The following is a 17383-nucleotide window of genomic DNA, read 5'->3' as shown; positions in this document are numbered from 1 at the left end:
TCAACAAAGAAAATTTGTTAGTTACAAACTTAGTGGTAGCTTGCAGCACTTGGATTTCTAGGAACCTTCTCCAGTGTCCATTCTCTTCATTTTATTTCAGATTGCTGGCACATGTTCCTGCTTTGTCGCGTCATTGATCCAAACCCAGATTAAGGGAAGTGGCTTCAATTCAAGCATTGAATTTTATTTTACTATGTCTCCGAGATATACCTTTTGCATCCTGATATTTCCATGACTTCAGAAACCTGAAGGTTGATAACATCCCATGTTTCGTGTATGCATTGGTCCTGGCTTTGCTCTATGCAATTGAGGAGACTGGTACCAAGTTTTAAGATTCTTTTTCACTTTTTTTGACACAGACTTGACTAAAAAATGTAAATAAATATGGTGATTTTCTTATTTTGATAAACGACATAAAAGACAAAACATATACACTATGTAAACGAAATAAAAAGTCAATGTCCCCTTTTTAGAAATAAAAAAAAAACTTATCTGAATATTGCAGCAAACTCCAATGATTATGACATGCATTTTGGGATTAAACTGCCTGATCTTCCCACCCAAACTTTACCACTTGTTATTGAGTTAATGCCCTTGAAACCGAGTTGCTTCTTCAAGGCTACAGAACTCATGTACCTCATTCGACTAGTGGTTCCTTGAAGGGTTTTTGCTAACCAGCCTCTCTCTTTTTTATTTCTTTCAACTCCTCATTGCCTTACAGTGCCCGTTGAGGGTTTTCACCAATAAGACTCTCTCATTTTTTATTTCTTTCAACTTACTATCACCTTACGGTGCCTATAACAGTTTTCACCGATAAAACTCTCTCATTTTTATTTCTCATAGTTCCCTATGATGATAAAGAAAATATAGTGACAAAACCTTGTCATATATCCATCACATATTCCGCCTTGTCATTCTTGAAGATTGATCTGAAGGTCTTTCTCTAGTTGCAACTTGGCTTTTGGATAAGGTCAGAAAGAAAGGACGACATGAGGTCCAAATGACACTTTAAGCGGGGTGAGACTTACAACTTTTGGAATCGACTCAAACAACCCCAGTTTCTTTTGACTGGGAAACTCCAAATTATTTATTTGGTTGGACAAAGCCCAGAGTAGGGAAACCTACATATCTCACTCTCTTGAGAGGAGAATCAGGTCAAACATAGTTCAGACGACTTATTCTTTGTTTTGGGTTGATTTTTTTTCTTTCTTTTTCTTCTTTTTCTTTGTTTTTCTTTTTTTTTTTTTCTCTTTTTTTGGCTCTTCTTTTCTTGACCCTCTTATCTTTCTGAATTTATTTTTTATTCCAAAAGAGGGACATGAAAAAAAATAAAGGCCAAAGTTTAAAAGGGTAAACTAAGGATGACACAATATTGGGATGTCAAAATAGAATGCCCTCATCACATCAACCTTAAAAATGTTAATACTAAACATGCAATAGAAATAATCGAGGATAAAGATCATATATAGTATCTTTTAACTGCATCGGCATTGATAGTCATTTTTGCCATATTTCCTTATACATCTGTTAAATATAAGGCTACATTGAGTAACACTTTCTTCACAATGAAGGGTCCTTTCCAATTTTAGGAGAACTTTCCTTTAGCTTAATTTTAGGAGAACTTTCCTTTAGTCATTTTTGCCATATTTCCTTATACACCTGTTAAATATAAGGCTATAAGGCTAAATTCGATGAAGGAGGATGCGCTTCAATACCAATTGCCTGACTTCAAAATGTCTGGGGAGCACCTTCCTGTTATATGCTCGGGCCATTTTCTTTTGATACAATTGGCCATGACATACTGAAGTTAGTCTTTTTTCATCAATCAAGCTCAACTGCTCCAATCGATTTTTGACCCACTGATCACCATCAACCTCTTCTTTTACAATGATTTGAAAGGATGGAATTTCCACTTCGACAGGTATGACTGCTTCTGTCCCGTACACTAACAAATATAAAGTTTCCCCCGTTGAAGTATGAACAGTAGTACGATAACCTAGCAATGCAAAAGGTAACTTTTCATGCCATTGTCTGGACCTTTATACCATTTTTCACAAGATCTTCTTGATATTCTTGTTGCCAGCTTCAATGATGTCATTTGCCTTAGGACGATATGGAGTGGAATTTCAATGCACGATCTTAAACTATTGACACATCTCTTGCATCAAATGGCTATTGAGGTTGACAACATTATTTGTAATGATCGCCTTTGGAATTCCAAATTTATAAATGATGTTAGCATGAACAAAATCTACCATCACCTTCTTTGTTACTGACTTGAAAGTTGTTGCTTCTACCTACTTTATAAAATTGTCAAAGGCTACCAAAATAAATCTATGTCCGTTTGATACTTTCGGCTCAATCGGCCCAATCACGTCCATCCCCCAAGCTACAAAAGCCCATGGAACAGACATTGCGTGTAACTCAGTAAGAGAAGAGTGTATCAAATCACCGTGTACCTGATATTAATGGCATTTTCGAACAAAATGAATAAAATCCCTCTATATAGTAAGCCAATAATAACCTGCTCGAAGTATCTTCTTTGTTAATACATAACCATTCATATGCAGCCCACATACTCTAGAGTGTATTTCAACTATGATTGCCAAAGATTCTTTTGCATCTACACACCTCAAAAGTCCCAGATCATGGGTTTTCTTGTACAGGATTCCCCCACTTAAGAAAAATTCATTAGCCAAATGCCTAATAGTCCTCTTTTGATCACTAGTGACATGTGTTGGATATTCTCCCGACTGAATATATCGCTTGATATCAAAGAACCAAGGTTCGCCATCAAGCTCTTTTTCAACTGCATTACAATAAGCATGTTGATCATGACTCTGTTTATGCATTGGATCAATGTAGGACTTATCAGGATGTTGGTGCATTGAAGACAAAGTGGCTAAAGCATCAGCAATCTCATTGCGAATTCTTGGGATATCCCTAAACCTTACCTATATAAACCGTTGACATATATCTTACAAGCATTGTCGATGTGGTATGAGCTTTAAATCTTGTGTCTCCCAATCGCCTTAAATCTGAAGGACGAGCATATCCAAGTCCCCCAACACTGATAGTTTCTAGACTCCCATATCAACAGCTAGCCTCAAACCCAGAATGCAAGCTTTATATTCCACCATGTTATTGGTACAATAAAATCAAAGTTGTGCAGTTACCAAAAAATGTTGCCCCAATTTAGAGATAAGAACTGCACCTATTCCGACTCGTTTCATATTCACGGATCCATCAAAGAATAGCTTCCAGCTTGGATCAGCATCTATAGTGACTTTATCAATACTCAACACTTCTTCATCAAGAAAATATTTTCAACGGCTCATACTCCTCATCAATAGGATTCTTAGCAAGATGATCTGCCAACGCTTGATCTTTCATGGCCATTTGAGTCATATACATGATGTTGAACTCAGTAAGCAGTATTTGCCATTTTGCAAGTCGACCTATTGGCATAGGTTTTTAAAAGATATACTTTAAAGGATCCATACGGGAGATAAGGTAAGTAGTGTAGGATGAAAGATAATGCTTCAACTTCTGTGTTGGCCAAGTTAGGGCATAACACATTCTTCTAAGAAGAGTGTACTTGGCTTCATACATCGTGAACTTCTTGCTAAGATAGTAGATGGCTTGCTTCTTTTTCCCTGTGACATCATATTGACCCAGCACCCAATCGAAGGAGTCATCCATAACTGATAAGTACAAAATCAAGGTCCTACCAGGCTTAGGTGGTACCCACATAGGCGGATTCAATAAATATCTTTTTATTTGGTCGAATGCCTTCTGATATTTCTCTGTCTATTCAACAGTGGACATTTTTCTTTAGCAACTTGAAAATGGGCTTACAAGTGGTTGTGAGCTGAGCAATAAATCTACTAATGTAGTTCAGCCTACGGAGCAAACTCATCACCTTTGTTCTATTCAATACTGAATAGCCTTGATCTTTGAAGGATCCAATTCAATACCTCGACGACTGACCATGAACCCCAACAACTTCCAAGATGGAACTCCAAATACATATTTTGTCGGATTGAGTTTTAGATCATACCTGTAAAGTCTCTCAAAGAACTTTCTTAGATCTTTAACATGATCATCTTGATTTTTGGATTTAATGATCACATCATCTACATAGACTTCAATTTCCTTATGGATCATATCATGAAACATAGTGGTCATTGCCCTCATGTATGTTGTCCCAACATTCTTCAGCCCAAACGACATCACTTGATAATAATAAGTTTCCCATGGTGTGATGAAAGATATCTTTTTTGCATCATCAATATCCATAACTATCTGGTGGTACCCAGCATAACAATCCATAAAAGAAGAAACCTCATGTTTAGCACAATTATCTAACAAAATATGAATGTTGGGTAGTGGAAAATCATTCTTTGGGCTTTCCCATTCAAATCACGATAATCGACGCACACTCACACCTCACCTTCTTTCTTTGGGACAGAAACAACATTGGACAACCAATTAGGATAACAAGCAACTCGAACGACCTTGGCTTCGATCTGTTTCATGATTTCCTCTTTGATTTTTATGCTTACGTCGGTTTTAAATTTTCTCAACTTCTGTTTGACAGGGGGGATCGCGGGGTCATTCCACAACTTATGGACCACTAACTCGGTGCTTAAACCCGGCATATTAAAATAAGACCATGCAAAAACTTCTTTATAATCAATTAATGCTTGTATCATCCTTTTTTTAATTGTGGCGAAGCATGTACACTTATTTTAATTTACCTAACCTCTTCCTGATCTCCAAGATTTATTGACTTAGTTTCATTTAAATTAGGATTCGACTTGGCTTCGAATTGTTGTAACTCTTTGCTTATTTCTTCCAATGTCTCTTCTTCATCATATTCCACCTTTTGCTTTATTATATCTTGATTAGATTAGATTTTAAGATCAGGCTGAAAATTCCGCATGCATGTCATATCACTAGAATCAGCATAAAGAGAACTGTATAAAGAAAAGACAAATAAAACATATTAGAGATAAAACAAAAGGGACATTGCATTTCATTACAAGAAAAAACATGAGGGTTTAGACATAAGCGACAACAAAATATAAACAAGATAAATCTCGAATTACAACCTTGAAATAACTCGAATAACAAAAAAATATAAAACAAGCTACCAAAACTCCCTTCTGATGGGGAAAGGAATGACTTTCCAATTGCTAAGTTATACATCAGGACCTATGAACTGCACATCTGCCTTACTGGTACCTTCTCCCACTTCAACCATATTAGCTTCAACAAACAAGTTCTAGAAATCATCAAATAAATCATCTTCCATCTCCTGTACGGGCTAGATAACACTGGTTTTGACAAATGATTCACTGAGCAGCCGCACTAGGCGGGGGAGTGACCATGTTTCCTTCTTTTGCTTCTTGGCCTTTTTCCAATCTTTAAATGTAGGTTTGAACCCTATGCCAAAACCACTAAGGTTCTCACTTGGACATATTGGAAGAGTTATACCATGCAAAGATACTTCTAAACCCTTTCCTAGCTCAAAACTATATTTCAACATCTCATTAACCATCATGATAGAAATAGGAGATAATTGTGGCCCTGGCATAACATGTCCTTCACAGATATGATCCACAAATACTGCATCAAAAGATTAATAAGCCAATGTTGCCTCTGCATTAATTGCCTCGACAAATAGTACGGGTGAGTCTTTGTAGATAGTTAAATCCCCTTTACCGTGAACGATCACCTCCTGTTTGTCGTGTTCAAACTTGATCATCTGGTGCAATGTAGATGAAACGGCCCCAGCCTTATGAACCCATGGTCTTTGCAACAATAAATTGTAAGAGGAGTCAATATTCAATAATTGAAATTCTATGGCAAATTCGACAGGCCCTATAGTCAACATTAACTCTATTTCACCAATGGAATCAATTTTCGCTCCATCAAAAGCTCTAGCACACACATTATTGGGTCATCTCAGTAATGATATTCAACTTTTGCAAAGTAGAAAGAGGACAAATATTTGCACCAGAACCTCTATCAATCATGACACGAGTGACATAGAAGCATTCACACTTTAAGTAATGTAAAGGCCCCGATTATGCCCCATACCTTCCATAGGCAACTCATCATTTGAAAAGCTAATCTTATTTACCTCAAAGATCTTTCCACTAATTTTCTCCTACTGATTTACCGTAACTTCTCTAGGGACATAAGCTTCATTCAACACCTTTATCATAGCATTACAATGTTCATCAGAGTGTTGTATCAAAGAAAGAAGGGAGATTTGATCTGGAGTCTTCCTCAATTGATCTATGGTTGAGTATTCAGGCAATTTTATCTTTTTCAAAAACTCCCCGGCTTCTTCCTCGGTGATGGGTTTTTTAAGAGTCGACTGGCAATTCACCACTAGTTTAGACTTTCTTAAACCTTCTAGAACAAAACACCTTCCTAAACGAGTCAAACCCCCAACTTCATTCACCTCATCCACAATTTCCTTTCCTTGATAAGTCATCAAAGTCTTCTTATAATTCCAAGGGAATTTTTTTGTCTCGATCAATAAGAGTTGTGTCACTGGCTTAATGATAATAGGTGCTAGAAGTACCTCATTCACAGTCAAAATAGGCTTTCTTGGGGCTCCCAATACCATTAACTTTAAATTACCTTGACTCAAACCAATAATTTTTTCTACTCCTTTAATGGTCAGCACAGGTTTTTTCTTGTTTCCTTGAGTTTCCTCTTCTATCGTCTCCTTTGGGATCAAAGACATTGCCTTCATTGAATCCGCAAAATTTACCGACTTCTCCTCATTAGTTGGGATTCTAAAAATTGTCTTATAAGATACCATGGACTCTTTACCTTCGTATATCAACTCCAATATGTTCATTTCAGCATGCGCTGATAATGGATTTTGGTTGATGTTTGGAACCTCCGGGGCTTGTACCATAATATGATTTGTGTTGATCAGATCCTGAATTGCTCTGTTCAAATACCAACATCCTTCTGTATCATGCCCCGACATATCAGAATAGTATGCACATCTTAGAGAATAATCAAGGTTCTTTGGAGGCGGATTCTAAAGCTTTCCTTTGATTGGACTTAAGACCATCATATTTCTCAGTCTTTGAAATAAACTAGTATACGACTCCCCGATGGGTATAAAATCATTCTTGACTGCCTTCTCTTTCTTAAAATTGGTCCTAGGTCAAAAACCATATTTAGAAGGGTTTTGGTAATTTTATGGAGCTGAAGAACGATTATGAGGGGATGGCGCACACCATTATGGGTGAGAAGGGGTTTGAATGTATGGTTGTGCGCTATATACTGGGTATGGGGGTGGTGGAATGGGATATAATAGATTTTTTAGAGGGTAGTAATGCTAGGGGGAATATATGGAGCTTTGGGAAGACTTGGGCTTGAATAAGGGATAACGGTGAGGTGGTCTTTTCGGATATGTATCTGGCCCAACTACAACAACCGTTACATCCTCCTTCTTCTTCTTCCCTTCAAAAGTTCCAGAATCACTCTGAATTACTTGAGTGGTTGCCTTCAATGCGACAAATCTCATAATTCATCCTGTCTTAATTCCCTCTTCTATCATTTCTCCTATCTTAAGAACTTCGACAAACGTGTTACCCATAGTTGGAAGTAAGTGTTGAAAATAGGTTTCATCTTGTTCCTGAATGAAGACCTCTACCAATTTGTTCTCTTTCATTGAAGGCTTTACCCTGATGGCCTGTTCACACCACCTTATCACATACTTTTTGAAGCTTTCAACACTTTTCTTCTTCATATTAGCCAGGGACTTCTCGTCGAGAATCAGCTCCACATTATACTGAAATTATTGCATGAATTCGTTAGCTAGGTCATCCCATCTATTCTACTTGTCGATATCCTGACCAATTAACTATTTCAAAGCCAGACCGAAAAGACTTTCACCGAAGTAAGCCATGAGTAACTCTTCTTTTCCTCCTGAACCTCTCAGTTGGTTACAATAAGGTCTCAAATATGCTATGAGATCACCGCGTCTATCATACTTCTCAAACTTCGGCATCTTAAAGACAAGAGGAAGGTTAACACGGGGGAACATGCATAGATCTTTATAAGAAACACTCTTATAACCCTCGAGTCCCTGTCAATTTCTCAAGGCTTGTTCCAAACTCTTCAATTTCAGCGATATGCCTTCATGTTCTTTGGTCGTAATAGGCTTCTCTGTGTCAAAGTGAAATGCAAGAGGCTGATTGTAAAAATATGGATCATTCATCTTCAAGGTAGGCTCTGGAGCATGTTGTTAATTCTCGAGCATTTTAAATACTGGTTCACTGGCAGACCAAGGGAGAATAATTATTGGTCGCAAAACATAAGTAGGAGCTTCATATGGTGGTGGAGCCACAAACACAGGTGTTATAGGTTGTTCTGGTTAAGCAGTGGGCCTTGGTCGAGGAACTACCAAGGGCACACTAGAAGTATCTGGTGTGTGCTCAGGTGACTCAGTGAGAGCAATAAATTATACCTGGGAGAGTGGCAGGCAATTGGAGATGTTCCCAAGATCTTTAGGGAATGGAGGAGGAGGCATTCCACTAGCCCATGCTCGGTGTAGATTTATCAATTACTGTCTTAGTCTCAATATCTCATCATTGCATTCTGAACCCTCTTCTATAGGATTTTGATCTGGGTCAACGAGCGAATTTTTGATCTCCGTATTATCCATGGTAAGCTTTGCTTTTGATCTAGTGAAGTAACCATGACTAGCTAGAGTGCTATAAACCACCCATTTTTATCTAAAAGAACATGCTCATCAAAGACAAAACCCATTAGGATTAGGTCACACAACAAACATGGAAATCACATTGTATATTTATCCTAAATTCATGCCCATTTCTACCAGCCTTCGAGAGTAATAAGGCCACTTTAACATCATCCCAATCTTTCCCTTACACTTTTTTCATTACACCTCGTTCTTTTCTACCTTTCTTCCTCGCTTCTCTCTTCTTTGCATCAATCTCTTTTCTTCCCTTTTCTGCTCTCACCATTATATCTTTCTTTTTATCATTCTCTATGGCTTTAATTTTCTTTAAAAGAGCAAAACAAAGAAACAAAATGATTAGATCGAACCCAAAAGTAGGTTGCCTACATATCATGTTGTACATGAATCAGATCTTGCGTAGTTCGGGAAGCATACACGAAGTTGATGATTTTTTATTTTTTTTTCAAAAAACAAATAAAAGAAAGCACAATGCAACACTATTACAATTTTTAAAAGATACAACTAAAACAGACTTCGAATTTAAGACAACTTTGATACTAGTCAACAAAGACTAAACAATACTCTAGACCAATAGAACGACATGTGTAACACTCCTAATAAGGACTCTAATGTTAAGACAGACTTGACATCTATTTTGAAGACACTATAATACAATGACAAAAACAAAGGACTCAAACTAAATAAAAGATAGGAATTGCCCCCTTCAAACTACTGCACTGCGTGATGGCCTTGACTGAGATGGACCTATTTGTGAAGTTATCACTTTTCCACTCAGACTTTGCAACATATCCTGCAATGAAGCTTTGATACTTGGAAGGAAGCTTCTAGCACATGCTCCTGACTCTTGGGGAGTACACCTGAAAAGACTTTTCTGACACCCTTCCACAGTTGTGATCAAACCTGATAGCTGAACTCTTAATAGCTCCACTTTGGCACCTGGATATTCCTCTTTATTGTCCTCAACTATATCTTCTTCCTGTATTCTCCCTCTAAGTTGAACCTATAATGGTATTCTAATGTCACGAGGTATAGATTGTAGCCATATTTCATAGTTTTGAGTGCACCCTGGATTATCCAAACCTTCCACATGGGTATCGACAACTAGCTTCATCACATTATGCCAGAATTGCTCATATTTACTTTCCCCCAAGGCTTGGTCCTTAAAGTACTCTACATTCTTTAGAAGATCCATTATTAGGGGGATGCCTTGCACTCTAACTAACTGACGCATCACCCTTCTTGGACTGTAAGGTCTGGTGCAGTTAAGTCCTATTAAAACTAAAAGAAGTTGCATTTGAGATCAAACCAAGATTTTCTTAGGACGGAGCCACATATAAGTCCAAAGAATGTTGTCCTGAGTTCTTGATTCGAGAAATTTGATCCAGGCATTGACTCCCACAGTCAAAGATAAGTTATCAAAATGCATTCTCTCCTCCATAGCTTTCACTTGATCATCCAGATAGTGGTCAACCATATCTGCTTTGATCAAAGAAGGCGCATGCAAATACTCTATCATCCACAGCTGTAATATCAGGTTACTGCCCTTAGAAAATTGTATCCCTCCTTTTACTTCAGTTAAAGCCTTATATATTTCTGTTAAGATCATTGGTACAATGGTAACGTTCTATATTTTCTCGAATAAATCCATCACCACTGATTGTAAATGAGTATTGATATGCCTCTTATCTAACGGGAACACTAAGATACCCGAGAAAGCCAAACAGAAAACCTCGAGATAATGTTGTTCCCACATCTTCTTGGTAGTACAGAATTAGTCCCAAAAGCAGTCAAAACCTTTTAAAGACCCAATCTAGCAAACAAATAGTCAAAGGAAATCCATGATTGTTTGAGACACCCCAGATACATGTTATCTTTCAATCCACAGACTCGAAGAATCTCTTGCCAGAATGATCTCGGGATAAAATCATCCGTTGATCAATTAAGACAATTGAAACAAATGAGATATTTCTGCCAGGGTAGGGGTCAATTCACAACTTCCAAACCTAAACAATATATTATTTGGATCCCAAAAGGTCAACACAACCTCTATTAGATCTGGGTAGGGCGTGATATCCAGAAGTGCTACAAGATTGCCTAAGACTTTCCTTAATTCGTGCCTTTCAAAGTAGTCAAACGTGCCCCACCACTTGATTAACTTTTTGGGATCCTTGACAACCATCAGAACACTAGACTTTGTGGACAGATCTATCCTGTAATAACACATAGGACATTAACTCAAATATTTGATAAGACAGGAAAAGATTCCCAACCCTGGGGATTTTGACGCGGACATGTGTCGAAGGGACATACCACTTTATAACGCAAACTCATCGAATGGTACTGCTAAGAGAAATCAACCTACTTGGCTAGATACAGCTAACGATACTGGACTAAGAGAAGACAAACCCTAGTCTAGGACTAAGAAAAGAACCAAAACAAAAGGTTACCGTACCCCACGAGGGTTGCCTACGTATTCCGCCATGAAGGACGAGAATCAGGTATGCATAGTTCATCCAGATTGGAAAATTAAGGATTAAAGAACAAACTAAACCTTGACTTGAGAGACACGACTACAATGATGAAAATAAAATTTTTTTTTAGGGGTTTACAATTTGACACTTCACATAAAACTGACATCAACAACTATGAAAGAAAAATATTTTTGGTATTTTCGTTATAAGAGATGTACAAAACTCCTACCTTCTTTGATTTCTTTTATAAAAAGCTCCTATTAAGAAAAAATATTTTTTGAAATTTTCAAATTATGAATGCTTACTAAAGAAACAAAAGAAAAAATCTTTTTGATGTTTTTATTTTTGACAAATGGATGCAAAAACTGAAAAAAAATCTTTTTAAATTTTAGTTAATTTGAGAAGATAAATGCAAAAGGTAAAAAATCTTTTTGAATTTTGGGGTTGTGAAGAACAAAAGCCATAAAGAACTCTAAAAATAAACTACGAAACTCTTTTTTGATTCACCTTTTCTTCTTTTTTTTTTTCTTTTTTTTGTCTTTTTTTTGAATTGTTCTTGCCTAAACACACGTTTTTCCCCAAATCATTCCGTCCAATGACCCTGTTACCCTTAAAGATGCAACAATTAACACGTAGGGATGCTTTAGGGGTGAGTCTCCTACAAAGGACCAAATGGATCCTGCTAGGTCTCAATATGATGCAAATAAGCATGTCCTAAAGGTTGACCTATGTTGGGATCCACTTACAAGGCCGTTCGGGGAGCATATGATCGATAGTGGCTACTTTTCTTTCCACCTACTCCATACATCTGATGGCTCCCCCTCCTAAAATAAGGGTGAATCAACTAGAGTTCGTTTACATGACATATACTCCGGGACTTGTTGCAGAAAAAAGTGACTCGAGTTATGCAAATGATGCCAGATATAAAGCGGTAACATATAAAAGAAAACTGTAAATATGTAGCACATAAGCACTCAACAATGATAAAACAATAACACAAACAATATTTATACACCCACATTTTCAAACTAAGACAATACAACTGCAAAAAATAAGCTCGAATTCTGAAAAATTCCCAACAGAGTTGCCAGAGCTGTCACACCACTTTTTTAACCAAAAAGATTGAGATTTTAAGCTTCGAAGAGTTTTTATTGTTAAAGTGACAAAATGAAGATTTTTGTTTCGAAAAGGATTCGTTTTACAATTAACTCAGAGTCGCCACTTGACATAATTCGGTGTGTCAAGTCACCTTTGAAAATTCTTTTCAAAATAATTTGACTCTTTAAACTGATTTACTAACTGAGATTCTGGCTGAGGAATTCTGTTGATTGAGGAGAAGGTGTTAGGCATCCCTCGATCCCGTGGTTCGACTACGGTCGCTCCATAGAGTGTATCGGCTAGTATAACGCTACGAAATGTATAAACCAACAAAAACATATAATAAACAAACAAAACATCCAAACAATCAAAAATCCAAATTAGTGTCCAGTCTGAATTATACAGTCCTAAAAAACTAGAAAAATGCGGAAATGTAAACCTATCCTAAACTAATCCTAGACTAAGATCTACCCGATGTTCCGAGCTTTGATCACGTGCCATCTTCAAGTACAACTTTCTTGAGGCATTCCCCGGATAAAACAATACAAATATCTCGCATTCCCCGGCTTAATGAATACGTTTTTCAAATGCGAGAAAGACAAACCATTCTAAAAATATGTCAAATCCTCCAATAATTCACAATTCCTAAATTTGTCTACCCGAGCCTAAGATTTTCCTATTGAATTTTTCGACCTACAACATGATACTACTGAATTCAACAACATCCATCAATGAATCAAAATAATCAACATTCACTTTATCCTATTCTCAATTCCTCCCCCCTAATTCCCTTTTAATTCTTAAATTATTGATTTTAATTATCAAATGAGATATCATTTCATCATACAACACATAACCAATGGAAACAATAATGAATCAACACCAAAATAACTATTCATCACCAACAAGGATCAAACAACACATAAACGTTCAATCCATAACACCGAATATCATAAATAAGAAAATAAAAAAGAAGATTAGAAATGGACCTCAATTTGGAGAATGTTGCTTGATAAAATAAATAAATCCTCTTCTGATAACCTCAACTCAAACCTCTCAACGGACCAACTCCAACGAAACAATCTCAAAATCCAATCCGAAAAAAATCTTCAAAAATAAATCGAGCAACACAAAATAAAATTAAGAAAATCAAAGACCCGTGTGATGATTTCCGTGTGTATTGTGCTTACGTGATATCTCCTTTCCAGTGAATTCTCCTTTGTATATTGTGAGTGTTGTGAATATATGGTTTTTTGGAGAGGTGCGTGTTTTCTTTAGTAAACTAGTTTAACCGCACGTGCCTTGCACGTGTAACGTTTAATTATTTAAAATTAAATGATTTTGCCTATTGCAGAGCTTTTAATAAAGTGTAAAAGTTCAAATCATTTTTCAAAAATCTTTCACACTTACATATAATAATGTAAGCATAAACATATACATATATATGTTTTACCATCAGAAGTTTCAATTGGTTGATGAATCATTACTTTTGTGTTTGTCATATAGTATCTCTTTCTCTTGTTGCCACAGGTTAAGAGAGACATATTAATTTTAATCATATTTGTGTTACGTTTATATATATATATATATATATATATATATTTAATTTTTTTCCTTATTTTTAAAGTCAAAATCTTTACAAAATTATTGATTACATTCTTATTATGTACTTAAAACTTTTTAAAATGTGGTGTTTCTTAAATTTTTCTTATTCTAATAGTTTTATATTTATTTCTAGATTTTCTAAACCTTTTTAAAATCAAATTTAGTTGATTTAGAATTTTTAAATTAATAGAAAAAGTATTAGTTGTTATTAATTTTGATACTTCGAATAAGGAAAAGTTTTATCATAAATAGGTTTAATAATTTTCAACTCTTAAATTAGGAAAAAATATTAAAATTCAGATGACTTCTAATAAGGAAAGGTTTTACCATAAATATATTTAATTAACTTTTAACTCTTAAATAATAGGAAAAAGTAATGAAAACACGATTTTGTTTAAAGCAGAGACTTTTAATAAAGGGCAAAATGTTCAAACAACATTTCTAAGGCCGTTCACACTTTTAATATATTATGGATAAGCAGAAAAATGGAGGTCTGTGTATGTGTGTGCATGGTGTTTCCAGTGTATGTGTGCGTGTATATGTGGTTTTGTGTGTAGTCTTTTTTTGTTCTTTTCCATGAAGTTTTGTGTGTGTTGTTCTTTTCATGTTTTAGAGATGTGAGTGGGTGTGTATATTATTGTGAGAGTGTGTATTTTCTTGTGTTGACCAAAAAAAATGGAAGGTACATGTGGGTTTGCAGAGGGTTGATGGGAGTGGTTGAATTAGGGTGGGGGTAGGGGATAGGCAGGGTTAGGGGATATTTTTTTTAAAATGAATTTTTGATTTTTATTGATGAAAAGAAAATTACACAAAGAGTCAAATGACCCAAACGAAAATAAAATGCAACAAAGTTCAAAAATAAAAAAATCAAAAGACAGCCCATTCTTCCAAAGCCCACATCCATTTCCAACATATAAATGCCTTGTATGGTTTTCTTTTCCTCATTTCCTTATCTTTCCCTTTCTCATTTTCACCTGAACAACATGTTTCCATCAATTGTGTGCCTTTACATTCAGATCTGGATCTCTGTTTATCAGTAAGTACCTCTCTGCCCCTCTCATTTTGCCTGGTCATTTTTGAAGGCTGCTGTAGCCAAGGATAGTTAGGATTTCACTTTTTGAGCTTCTTATCCAGCATCTATGTAAATGTATGTTGTGAAAAAACATGTCTTTTAGCCTCCTTAGCCCCATCTATCCCCTAATAGGTGAAACTTTTAAGTACGGGTTGTTTAATTTATCACTGTTCAGTATTCTCCTGCCTTTAGAATGCATGCTCTTAAAATCTCTCCAAGAGAAATTATCATTTTCTATAGCATAATTAGCCAAAAAATCTGCTAATTTATTACCTTCTCTGTATATATGCTGAATGTCTACTTGCTTACACATCATATTTGCCTTTGTCTCTGAAATAATATCTGTTATGCACCACGGACAGTCCCACTCACCAATTAGCACTTTTTGAATAAGTAGAGAATCTGTTTGTGTAATTGCTTTCCCATATGAGGATTGTTTAAAATGAGCACTTGCCTTCAATACTACTATAGCCTCGGCCACTGTATTAGTGGTTTTTTCCATTCTAGCTGCTTCTGCATGTAGAATATTTCTATTTTCATCCCTTAGACAAAACGCATAAGAGCTTAGTCAAGGATTGCTTCTAGAAGCTCCATCCGTATTGTATTTCACCCACCCTATTGTAGGAAACTCCCAAACAACCTTAATGACTTTCAATCCTGGCTTGAATTCCTGTAGTGTGTGAATTAAGCTAGGCCAATTTCCTGTGAAATTCCAATTTGGCTTTCTAACCTTTATTAGCATGTGAACTGTTCTCATGATATTATGAACAGTTCTTTGATAAGACCACAGCCTCCCAGCATGTTTGCTTGCATTTCTTCTTCTCCACAGTTCCCATACTATAATACTTGGCAAAACTTTATAATATGGGTTTAAAGACTTCTTAACTTCACATCCCCACCATGCCATGATCACTTCTCTTAGAGATAACCCTTCAAAATGTATATCTGCAAAAGAGCAAAAATAGGACCAAGTCCTGTTAGCAACTGTCGACCTTAGGAATACATGAGTCATCATTTCCTGAGTAGGTTCTTCACAACACCAACATTTAGATGGTCCCTCTATGCCTCATCTTCTCACTCAATTATCAATTGTAATTTTGAATTTCCATAATCTCCACATTAAAAAAGTAACATTAAATGGAAGTCCCTTAGTCCACATACAATCATAGATTTTATTGTGCTCATCTCTATGCCTTATGTAGGGGTGTGCAAAAACCGAACCGACCGATAAATCGAACCGATAAAAATGTTATTGGGTTATTGGTATTAGGTTAACGGTTTTTTATTGATTTTAGCAAAAAATTTATTGGGTAAACAGTTCCGTTTCTGTAACACCCCGATTTGCTGAACCGAAATGCTACACGGTGCTTATGACCCTGAAGGACCACAAGCTAACCCATGACTGATATCTGTACCTGTACACTGCATAATATACTCGTAAAATGTGGAAAATATGAACAATAGGCCATAAGGTTCAACTAAATAAAGTGTCTGACAAAACATAACATCCATATGAGTGACAAATACCCAAAATAACTGAAGTCTGAATCAAATCTGAACTAAATCTGAAAGCCTCTAAATACTGTATTAAATAAAGAGTTGAAGGAACATGTCTCCAACTAACTCTATCTAGCAAAATTGAACTGAAATAACGAATGAAATAAAATAATATCATCCTCGGATGGATAAGGACTTACTGCCACTCTGCATACTGGGATGCTACTGCTACTGCTGATCTGGAACTTGTGACTCTAAACCTATGGTGTAACATAAAAGAAAGAACCATAAAGCAAATGTGTCAGTACAACTGAAAGTACTGAGTATACGAGTGGGGTAGGCTAAATGCAAAAGGGTTTACATGCATGAGAAATGCTAACTGACTAACAAATATGAACTTGAGAGTGCAAACATGCATACATAGTAACTGAGATCATGAATACATGATATCTGGATCTGTACGCTAATACATAGTTTACTATTATCTAACATGACTGATACTGGAATTCTGATAACATGGATGACTGTGTCTGACAGTCCTAAATTTGATGGAACTACCTGAGTTCTGTATTATAAATGAATTGACTGTAATTGAAAGTCCTGGTATACTGAAATCTAAAGAACTATCTGAGTTCTTTTACTAAGATTGGGACTGAAACTGTGGGAGGTAGTTTCTTAACCGACATGCCCCAATAACGCATATAGCTAAGTTGGGGTCCAATCTCTGCCCCGACTAAAAGGGTGTCAATACCGCACCACTGGTAAGGACAGCTGTGAGTGACCCTTAGCTGGCAGGTACTCAAATGAGAACGGTGGGAACCCTAAGTTGACAGTTTAATCCACCTCATCAACCTAATCTGGCAAGTTAAGATGTCTCAA

General features: G+C 36.2%; 1 protein-coding gene across 6 annotated transcripts in view; it reads left to right on the top strand.

The window, feature by feature from the left end:
- The first annotated feature begins 14769 nt into the window (after nt 1-14769).
- The window catches only part of LOC107843689 (serine/threonine-protein phosphatase 7 long form homolog), a 43409-nt gene continuing 40795 nt past the window's right edge, over nt 14770-17383 (top strand). For 5 of the 6 annotated variants that reach the window (XM_047397307.1, XM_047397306.1, XM_047397305.1 and 2 more), the window contains exon 1: nt 14770-14971. The gene's annotated coding sequence lies outside the window, so the exon portion shown is untranslated. The remainder of the gene's footprint in view (nt 14972-17383) is intronic. The other variant, XM_047397308.1, reaches the window with a different exon arrangement.

Source organism: Capsicum annuum, chromosome 10, assembly GCF_002878395.1.
Source record: "Capsicum annuum cultivar UCD-10X-F1 chromosome 10, UCD10Xv1.1, whole genome shotgun sequence".
Classification (NCBI taxonomy): Eukaryota; Viridiplantae; Streptophyta; class Magnoliopsida; order Solanales; family Solanaceae; genus Capsicum; species Capsicum annuum.
The sequence above is the reverse complement of the archived record's forward strand: the minus strand, read 5'-3'. Positions and strand labels throughout refer to the sequence as shown.